Source organism: Motacilla alba, chromosome 20 (genome assembly GCF_015832195.1).
Source record: "Motacilla alba alba isolate MOTALB_02 chromosome 20, Motacilla_alba_V1.0_pri, whole genome shotgun sequence".
In the NCBI taxonomy this organism is placed as follows: domain Eukaryota; kingdom Metazoa; phylum Chordata; class Aves; order Passeriformes; family Motacillidae; genus Motacilla; species Motacilla alba.
The window spans coordinates 1,283,449-1,292,551 of record NC_052035.1 but is presented as its reverse complement, the minus strand read 5'-3'; the positions used below and the strand labels follow the sequence as shown (position 1 = coordinate 1,292,551).

General features: G+C 63.1%; 1 protein-coding gene across 7 annotated transcripts in view; it reads left to right on the top strand.

Annotated features, from left to right (window-relative positions):
- The first annotated feature begins 296 nt into the window (after positions 1-296).
- Positions 297-9,103, top strand: part of DLGAP4 (DLG associated protein 4) — a 266,306-nt gene continuing 257,499 nt past the window's right edge. Inside the window, exon 1 of one of the 7 annotated variants that reach the window (XM_038158940.1) lies at positions 297-859. The gene's annotated coding sequence lies outside the window, so the exon portion shown is untranslated. The remainder of the gene's footprint in view (positions 860-9,103) is intronic. The other 6 variants (XM_038158943.1, XM_038158942.1, XM_038158944.1 and 3 more) reach the window with 6 other exon arrangements.

The following is a 9,103-nucleotide window of genomic DNA, read 5'->3' as shown; positions in this document are numbered from 1 at the left end:
GTGGCATGCAGGACGTTATCCTGGGGCTCAGGACTCTGGTGCGTTTGAGGGGGTCCCGACTGTGTGTGAGGGTCAAAGGGGCCCCGCCTGAGCAAAGCTTGGCTCTGCAAAAAAGGCAGATGTGGGGCCAAGCATGCAGCTCCCGTACACCAGGTTAGCAACACCACCAAAAGGTGTCCCCCGAGCTTTCCATGCCCTTAAAGCAAAGCTCCTGGCTGGGGAGGTTGGCGTCCCTCGGCTGGGTCAGCCCCGTCTCAGGGGGGACCTCTGGGTTGTGCAGGGGGGCCGTGCCCACCGCCCGCAGCCCAAAGCCTCTGGCTTGGTATCTCCGGGAGCGGGGCTGGGGCTGCCGTGCCGGGCTGGGCGGGGGGTGCTGCGCCGGCCCCGCTCCGCTCCCTGCCCTGATTTCCTGGTGGAAATCCCAGAGTCTTCTCCAGATCCAGCTCTGGTTTTGGGGGCAGCCATCTCCCTCTCCCTCTTTCCTCTTCCCTCCTTCTGCTCTCCTTCCTCCTCCTCTCCCTCCCTCCTCTCCGCACTGTGCTCTCCGGGGGCTCTGGGTACCGCTGCAGCATCGCCAGCCCCCTCCATGCAGGCGGCTGGGGCGCGGGGCGGAAGGGGAGGGCTGCGGGGGCCAAGCTGAATGAATGGGCATCGCCTCGGTGCCGCTCGAGCCTCCGCATAGGGGCGAGGCGGCCGCACCGCGCCGCGGGCAGGGGGGCAGCGGGGCCGGCCAGCGGCCGGGGCCGGGGCCGGGGCCGGGCCGGGCCGGGCCGAGCCGAGCCGGGCCCCCTGCCCAGCCCGCCGGGGCGCTGCGAGCAGCGGGAGCTGCCCCGCCGCGGGACCCGCACAGCCGGGCCAGGTGAGAAGGGGCTGCGGGGGGCCGGGGGCGCCGGGAGCGGGGCGGGAGGGCGGTGCGGGGCGCGGGGATGGACGGTGCGGGGCCAGGGTACGGACGGTGCGGGGAACGGCTCGGACGGTGCGGGATGGAGGGATGGGCGGTCCGAGGTGAAGGTCTGTGAGGTGCGGGAAGGAGATGGCTGGTGCGGGAAGGGGCCGGCTGGTGCTGCAGGGATGGCCGGACGGTGCGGGAGAGATGGCCGGACGGTGCGGGCTGTGTGGCCGGACGGTGCGGGAGGGATGGCCGGACGGAGCGGGAAGGGGCTGGCTGGTGCAGGGCTGGGCTGGCTGGTGCGGGAAGGGGCAACAAAGAGTTAAGTGGCTGCGGAGCAACCGTGCTCAGAGAGTGTGTGAGTGTGTGTGTGAGTGTGAGAGTGAGTGTGTGTGTGTGTGTGTGTGTGTGAGAGAGAGAGAGAGAGAGATCCCGCACCCCGGGGGCGTGGCCCAGCCCACCCCACGCGTGTCCGTGCGGGGCAGCGGGCGGCCGGCTGCCGCTGCGGGCTGCGGCGTGGCGGGGCCGCGGCTGCGCAGGGGTGCGGGAGCCACGGCAGAGCCCGGCCCCGCCGCTGCCTCGCTGCTCCCCGCATCACAAATATCACAAATATGTGCGTGTACGGGAACCCCGGCCCGGCGCCTGTGCGGGGACCCGCTGCGGAGCCGTGGCGGCTGCGGGAGCCACGGCGCGGGGCCGGGGTCTCGGGCCGGGGCTGAAGGTGGCCCCGATTCCGGTGCGTGCCCTCCGCAGCGAACCGGGGCGGGGGAGCGGCCCCAGCCCAGCCGTGCGGGTGTGCGCGGCCCGCGCCTGCGTATGTTCCGACCGGGGTGCGTGTGTTCCCCTTGGATATGTGTGCGCTCCGCTCTGGGTGCGTGTGCACCTTTTGGGTGTGCGTGTGCTCCTCTTGGATATGTACGTGCTTCTTTTGGATGCGCGTGTGTGCCCCTATGGGGTTCGTGTGCCCCGCTGGGAGTGTGTGTCACACACACGCATGTGCAGCAGTCGCTGGTCATGTCCCTGCGGGTGTGCAGGGCATGGGGCTGCAGGTGTGTGCCTCAGGTGTGCTGCAGGGTACGCTCAGGGGTGATGGAGGGAGTGGGCACGTGTGGGGAGCTGTGTGAGCACGCCCGTGCCCGGGCTGCCGCCTCCTGCCAGGCCCCAGCCTGGCTGCAGCTTTGGTGGTCTCTGGGCGCCTGTCCCCATGTCACGAGTGGCCACTGGCACTGAGCATGGCCTTGGCCTGTGTTTGCTGTGCCTGGGATGTGCCCTGTCCTTCCCCTGGGCCGGGATGGTTTGCAGTGTGTGAGCAGTGGCTGCAGGCAGAGCTCCCTGACCGTCACCCCTGTGCCCGACACTCACCCCTGTGCCCGACACTCACCCTCACCCTTCTCCCAGGGGGTTTTCCATGTAAAGGTGCTCCAGGCTGCCCAGAGCCGGCAGGGCTGTGGGCAGTGGAGCCCGCGGGGAATGGAGCCGGCTGGCAGCGAGTGGCAGCGCCTGGCAGGTCAGTGCCTGCTGTCCCTGTCCCCGTGTCCAGCTGCACCAAGGGCCGGGATCAGTCCCAGGGTTGTGGTTGGGTCATTGCACTATCATTAGACTTTTGGAGGGGCAGACAAATGTCCCCTCCCCATGCCAGTCCCCTCCAGGAGAGAGGTGCCACATAAACTCTGCTCTGGGCCTTTGCTGTGACGCAGTCTGGAAGCTCGGGTGCAGGATGAGGCCCGGGCAGGAACGGGATTCAGAGCCTTGTTGCCATCATTTCCACTGGAGCTTAGCACCAGCATGCCTTCGAGGAGCAGAGCTTTGCTGACCTTCCTGACCCCGTGCCTGGTGTGGGGCTGGCACCCACGGTGCCAGGAACAGCCGTGTCCGTGCAGAGGTGTGGGGCTGGCATTCCACAGGACCTGGGCAGCTTGGAGCATTTCCTGCAAAATGGACTCTCGGAGCCTCGTGAATCCACCTCCACTGCTTCTCCTCTGAGGAAGCAGAGCACAGAGCCAGCCCAGGGGCTTCTTACAGGAAGCTGTCACCTGGTAGGAGCTGCCACTCCTGCTCTGGGACACGGGGCTGCTGCTTGTGCTGGCAGGAAAATGGGGCTTTTCCAGCTGTGGGCTTGGCAGATGTGGCTCCGTGTCTGCAGCAGCCCGGCTCCCTCGCTCCTCTCTGTGTCCGTGACGCACAGTACGGTTGGAAGCATGGCTGTGAGTGGTGAGGAACAGAGCAGCTCCAGGGAAACGTGCCACTCTGCAGCAGGGGACTCCTGCACCTTCCCACACCCTCGTGCTGGGCCCAATTTCACCCTCGGAGCATCAACATCTGGTGAGCCAGAAAAAAATGTAAATCGAATAACCATCAGGAGTAATTGGAGACCCGTTTGGAAATTGGTTTGCTACCTGCATGCCTCCCAGGCAAGCTTTTCCCTGTTAACCACTGTGCATCTTTGCATGAAAAACGAGGCTTTATTTCCAGCCTGGGTAGCGGCAGCGCAGCAGGATCGGGATGAGCACGCTGTGTCCCCTCTAATCTGCCCACAATCAGCACCGAGCGCTGCTGCCACACCGCAGAGATGGAGAGCCCTGGATCCAGATGGCAGCTGCCTCACCGCATCCTCCCGGTGCCATCCGCAGCGCAGGGCAGCAGCACAGGGCAGCAGCCCGCCAGGACTGGCCCTGGCAGGGCTCTGTCCCCGACAGCCACCTGCGTCCCCCATTGGCTGCCCAGCTCAAGCCAGGGCTGCCAGCCCCGGGCACTGCTGGGCTGCCAGGAGCTGGGCTGGCTCCCGTTTGCTCCTGGATGGGCTTCAAGGAGCTCATTCCGAGCTCGTGGGGTTTTTCTTGCCCTGTTTCCAGGGGGAATCCTGCCCAGGATCCACAGCTGGCTGTGCCTGGCCCAGCCATGCTGGGGTGGGCAGCCCCCAGCTGCAGCCCCACAGCCCCTCTGGGAGGAAGGGGGGTGTGCTGGGCACCCAGAGCAGGCTGAGCACTGCCCACCTCCCACCAGGGGCCTGTTGGAGGGGGCCTCTGGTCGCACTCACTGAGGCAAAGGGGCTGCAGGAGATCTCAGGCTGTCACTGGGGTGGTCAGGGGCAGTAATTTTGGGCACTGAGGCTGCTTTGTTATTCTCATTTCGAGGGTGTGTTTAGCTCTGTGCAGAATAAACAGAGGTGAAGGTTCTGCTCAGGTCTGTGAGGGAAGCCCTTGGCTCAGGGTTTGAGGTGCTGCAAACTGGGTCCCTACAGCAGAGTTTTGCTGAAGCCACACTCCAGGGGTTGGCACCAAGCTCCTGCAGGCCGGGCTGGGCCTGTGCTGCTCTCCATGGCAGGGTTTGCAGATGTCTGTGTTCCTCACCTCGTAGCTGCCCACAACTCTGCTGTGGGAGATCCCTTGGGTCCCTCCTTGGGCACAGTCTGCGGCTACAGCAACCATGCAGCTCCCAGTGGACACTGCTGTGGGCTCTGTGTGTGACCCCCTGGTTTGGGTGTGCAGAAGGTCCTGAGCCTCTTCCTGCTGCAGAGATGTTGTAGAGGGAAGGTTCCCAGCATGCTGAGCCCTCCTGTGCCAGCTCCCATGGATGTCAGCCTTTCCTGTGCTTGTCTGGTGGCTCTGGACCATGGGCTGTCAGGAAAATTGTCTTTCCTGAGAGCTTTGCCCAAATGAGGCCTGGCTGCAGCTCTTGGCCAGGAAAGTAAAGCTGCTGCAAGGAGGCACAGCACAACTTCCAGAGCTGGCGTGGAGATCTCGTAGCCAAGGGTTGGAACTAGATGATATTTAAGGTCCCTTCCAACCCAAACCAGTCCCTGATCCCATGATTCTGTGGTCTTGGTAGGTTTATGCCCTCTGGGGGAGAATGGGATGGGGGCAAAGAGACAGACAGCCCCAAACCCACATTGTGCTGGCTGTGGGATGCTTTAGATATTCCTGGGCCTGGCTTCTGCAGTCCCTGGGATGTGTGGACCCTTCTGCACATCTCTTGATCGACTCCCACAGAGAAGGACCCCATTTCCTCGGGCCTCCAACAGCTGCCTTTGGGTTTGGTGTCCCCTGCATCTCCCGTGCTGTCCATAGGGCTGCTGCTCAGGACTCAGAGGAGCTGAGCTCTCTGCAGGAGCTCTGAGGTGACACTTGTGCTCAGGAGGAATGGTGAGGCCTGTGGTGAGCATCATGAGAGTCCCCTTACGTCAAGTATTTAATATCCCAGTCCCTGAGCTGTTTGTCTTGTGTGTCTCCACAGGACTGGGACCACCCACACCATTTTCCCTGGCAGGTGACAGACAGGTGACAGCACCAGGCTCCAGCCATTCCAGGGGGGGCTGGACAGCCTGCCTGCGGGCAGGGAGACTTGAGTCCCCTCCCCTTGCTTCCCTCTCAGCTGGGCTGAAGGGTTTTCTTCACCCAGTGTCTCAGGGTCTTGGTAGAGGAGCAGGTGCTGGAGGTGTCACTGATTCCAGACTGGTCCTGGGCAGGCCCAGCTGATGGCCAGGAGTCCACAGGGAGCTGCTTCCCTCCTCTGGGAGAGCTGGGAAGTGCCTGCAGCGAGTGTCCCTGGGGTGTTCAGGGCATCCCCTGGTGCCCTGAGGAGCCTCTGTTGGTGCCTGCTGTGGTGTGAGAGCCCCTCTGTGCCCGGGGTCCCCATGGGAAGGCAGAGATGAGCTGGTTGTGTGTCAGACCAGAGTCCTCGGCTGCAGCCACAGGGACCCTCACAGTGTGCTTTGGGAACACTCTCAGAGTGCCAGTGCTTCCCATCATTCCCTTACCCCCGTGCTCCTCAGCTCAGCTATGTCCCCCCGTGTCCTGCCCAGCTCCTGCCCTGGGCCCACTGCCCGCAGTCTGGGCTGGCACAGCCCTGCCGTGCTCTGCTGTCCCTGACCCTCAGGCTGAGCCCTCCTGGGGTGGGCAGGGCCGTCAGCACAGCAGCATCCCACGGTATTTATAGATTATATTTATATAACATTATTTATATCTTTATAGATAATGTTATTCCCTGCCAAAAACTCCTGGAAATGGGCTCAGTGTGTGTCAGAGAGAGAGGATTTGAATGGCTTCGCTCTCACTGCAGGAGCGAAGGTGATGCTCCCTTGCTGCTTGCCTGACCAACTCATCCTCCCCGTGCTGGAGGTGGGATGGCTGCTCTGGGGCCTTGCCTGGGCCGCCATGGGCTTGGGCAAGTCCTGGACACGGGCACCACAGCCAGGTGGGACAGGGACCTCCTGCCTTGCCCCAGGACCATCTCCTTCCTGGGCAGAGCTGCTGGGGCAGCCGGGGCTCAGGGATGGGATTAGGACTGACCCAATTGATGGACAAGCCCCTTTGTCCAGTGATTTTCTGAGGAGTTTGAGGCGATTTTCTGAACAATCAGAAAGGGCTGGTTTGGCATTTTCTAAATATTCCACCCTCCTTCAGTCTCAGCTGGGCACTGCTGGTTTGGGCAGAGCTCAAGGCCCAGTGACAATGTTAGGAGGTGTTTCAGTTGGCTGGAGAATGGAGGAACAGTTCTCAGCTGTCCACTCACAGCCACTGGAACCATTCTCTGCCTGCCCTGCCTGCTGTGGGGAAAGCCTCTGGGATGGGAACATGGATTTCATGTCAGGCCAAGGTTTGGGTTGTGCTTTCCAAGCAGGATACTGGATATATGGAGGGACATGGACAGCCAGACCTTCAAAGCACAGAGGTGTGTCCTGCCCTGCTCAGCATGCAGTGACGCTCCCTGAGGGGGATATGCTCGTGGAAGAGATGGTGCTCATGGAAGGGAAGATGCTCCCAGAAGTTGTGTGCCCTGCATGATGAGAGAAGGAATGGGCAGGGATGGGGCACCCAAGCTCCCCATGAGCTCCTCAGTCCTTTCCTGGCACTGGGCAGGCTCTGGAGTCCTGTCCCCAGCCTGAGCTGGGGCTGTGAGCAGGGGACAGCAGCCCCCCACCGCCCCCACAGGAGCAGTGGAGGCCTGGGTGGGCTCAGAGCCCCCCGTGTGACCTGGGGACAGGAGGCTGCTGCACACTGGGGCTCCCCAGGTTTGGGGCCTCGAGGAATGGAGCGAGGCCTCAGAGCTGCAGGAGCCTCTGCCCACGTGCCCCGTCACCCTCACGTCTCCTGGGCTCTGCTTGGAGCTGTGGGCTGGCATGGAAGCCTTCCCCTCCTGTGGCACTGCCCCCTGAGGAGTGGGGAGCTCCTCGGGCTGCTGCCCAGCCAGGGCAGGTGGCCAGGGGACAGTGGCTCCCTGCAGCCCCCTGGCCACACTTCCCACAGGCACAGCAGCCAGGCCCTGCACAGACAGCTCGGGAACTGGGACCGGCTGATGTGGAGAAAAACGTCCTTCCCACACAGCCTAGCCTGTCCTCCCCCCTCCTCCCGTGCTGCTGTGAGGAGCTGCAGCTCCCTGCCGGGGCTGCTGCCCTGCAGGATGGGCACACCTGAGCTCCAGTGGGTGCCGTGGGTGTCCCCTGGGCCCACGGGTTCCCTCTGCCTCCCGCCCTTGGGGCGAGGCTGCTGCAGTGGGCCTGAGGCACCGAGGCCGGGTTCCTGCCCACACCGGCGTGGCTCCCAGACCCGGCTGCCTGCCCTCGGCCCTTCACCCCGCCACTGCCCCGGCACTCCTTCCCTTCTTGGATGGCTGCTGAGCCTGAGATCAGTGCTGAGGCTCTCCTCCTCCTCCTCCTCCTCCTCCTCCTCCTCCTCCTCCTTGCTGCGCTGTCCCTCAGGGCGGACCGTTCAGCCTGCTCCTCCTCCTCCTTTTCCACTTCATTAATGAGTCTCTCTGCACTAAGAAGTCGTGATAGCTGCCGGGGGAACTGGTAGGGCTGTGGAGAGCAGCAGGGAAGCCACCAGCCCCACTCCCGGGCTTTGGGATGCTGGCACTGGGGAACAGCTCAACAGGAGTGGGGGAAGAGGGAGGGGACAGTCGGGGGGTCTTTTGCCCACATGCAGTGGCAGGGGGCAGAGAAAGCAGGCTGGGGCAGCTCCAGTTGCTCTGCCGTGGTTCTGTCCCATTTCTGCCATCCGTGGTGTTCCTCCTTTGGGGCTGCCATGGGCAGGGGGTGGCCACTGATGCTCCCACAGAGGCCTGTGCATCCCACAGGAGATTTCCACTGGCCCTGGTGGCCTTCAGATCCCGAGGGCTGCATGTGGCAGAGCGCGGGGGTCCTGGGCAGCCCCAGCCCCGCACCCAGCGCCCGTGCCCAGCACGTGCCCGCTGCCAGCAGCAGTGTGACACCTACACGTGGTGCCTCACCAAAAAAACTGGACTTTGCAAACACATTCTGTGGGCATTGCTTTAATTTCCCAGTGTCTCAACACTCTCCCAAAGCTGAGAAGCTGAGATGGTTTCTCCTCTGCGGAGAGGGAGGCTCCTGTTGTCGCACTCTCACATACGCACGCATCACACACTCACAGGGACTCTGATTCCTCTCCCTTCCCACTTTCCTCCTCCAAATGACTTCAAACACTTTATGAAAATGTTATTTTCTCCCAAACTGTTGCCTTTCTGCCTTGCTCTCCTGAGAAGCCTGTTGGCTTTCGCTGGGCTCCCAGTGTGCAGGGGTAGGGATGTCCCTGCAGAAGGGGGAAGGTGCTGAGGGGCTGAGCAGTGCTGGAGGTGCTGAGCTGTGCTGGGGGGGCTGAGCTGTGCTGGGGGGCTGAGCTGTGCTGGGAGGGAACACCAAACCTGCCTGTACTTCTAGTGGGACTCATCTGATCCTTCCAAGTTGCTTTGGATTGAATCACTGAATCCCAGAATGGGTTGAAAGGGTTGAAAGGACCTCACAGACCATCCAGCCCCATCTGCCTGCCACAGGCAGGGACACCTTCCAGCAGATCAGATTCCTTCAAGCCCCTCCATCCTGATCTTGGGCACTTCCAGGGATCCAGGGGCACCCACAGCTTCTCTGGGCACCCTGTGCCAGGGCCTCCCCACCCTCAGAGGGAAGAATTCTTTCCAAAAATCCAATGCAATAGAGCAAACCCCTCCTGCAGGGCAGTGCAGTGAGGACACAGCTCAGAGGTGCTCTCCACGCTGCTATGGGGATCCCGTTCTCCAGGAGCACGTGGGCAGATGGGCCCAGCCCCGTGGCAGCCCGAGTTCCCCGGGCAGGACCTGTTTCCCGTGTCCATGGCAGGCCCTGCTGTCAGAGCAGCCCCTGGGCACGCCGGGCCCGGGCCAGGCTGGAGCTGGAGTGAACCCTCTGCTGCCGGCGGCAGGGGCTGACTCACGGCGCTCTCC